Source organism: Eurypyga helias, unplaced genomic scaffold (genome assembly GCF_000690775.1).
Source record: "Eurypyga helias isolate BGI_N326 unplaced genomic scaffold, ASM69077v1 scaffold29199, whole genome shotgun sequence".
Lineage (NCBI taxonomy): Eukaryota > Metazoa > Chordata > Aves > Eurypygiformes > Eurypygidae > Eurypyga > Eurypyga helias.
In genome coordinates, this window is record NW_010274400.1 from 17,664 (window position 1) to 18,553 (window position 890).

Consider the following 890-nt stretch of genomic DNA (forward strand, 5'->3'; position numbering starts at 1 on the left):
GGAGGTGGGCAAGGCATGGGGGACACCCCCAAATCTGGCCCTCGACCGGTGCACACCTTCCCACCCCATATCTGCGGATGCCGCATCCTCGGAGCGGGGTAGGGAGCCGATTGCTTTGCAATGCCTTATCCACATCAGTCCTTCCCCACCCGTCAGCAGCAGTGAAATACTGTGGGAAACGGCAGAAGGAGCTGGGCTTTGGCAGGAGAAGGCTGAGCACAGCTCAGAGACCCCTGTCACCACACGGCTGCTCAGGAAAGGTGGCAGGAAGAACAGGGGAGACTTTACAGTTGCAACAGTAGCTGCAAGCCCCAAGTTATCCAACTGCACTCAAAACCACTTCTGTCAGTGTGGGAGAGAGAAGCAGCAGCAAAAACACCTTGTGGGATGTTTTGCAACAGGCAGGAGCTCACCAGGATGAAGGCCTGGGGCTCAGCCAGGGCTGGCACCACTTTCCCTGCCATGCCACAGCCCCAGCAGCATCCCGCTGGCCATGGGCACGGTGGCTTCTCTGAGCTGGGGGCTGGATCCCCTCCAAATCCCACTGCTGCATGACCGGGTATTCCCACTGGCCAAAGGAGGTTATTCTGGCCTCAGCCCCAAGAAACCCATGTCTGGGTCTAGCCTGTTAATGGAGGGAAAAGCAAGGATTGAATGCAGGGCTCCTCTCCCAGCAGCCACAGCACAGGACCAAGGGATGCTGGATGGTGCCCAGGGGACATGGCCCGCCTCCTGCACCACTGCCAGAGGGCATATCCCCTCCCACCAGCTCCGGCTGCAGCATCCCACAAGATGCAGATCGGCCATGCTCCATGCCCAGCATCGTGCGAGCGGCCATGGCTCAGGCAGTCACAGGAGGGTGGCTCTGAGTGCTGCAGCTGGTGGTAGAC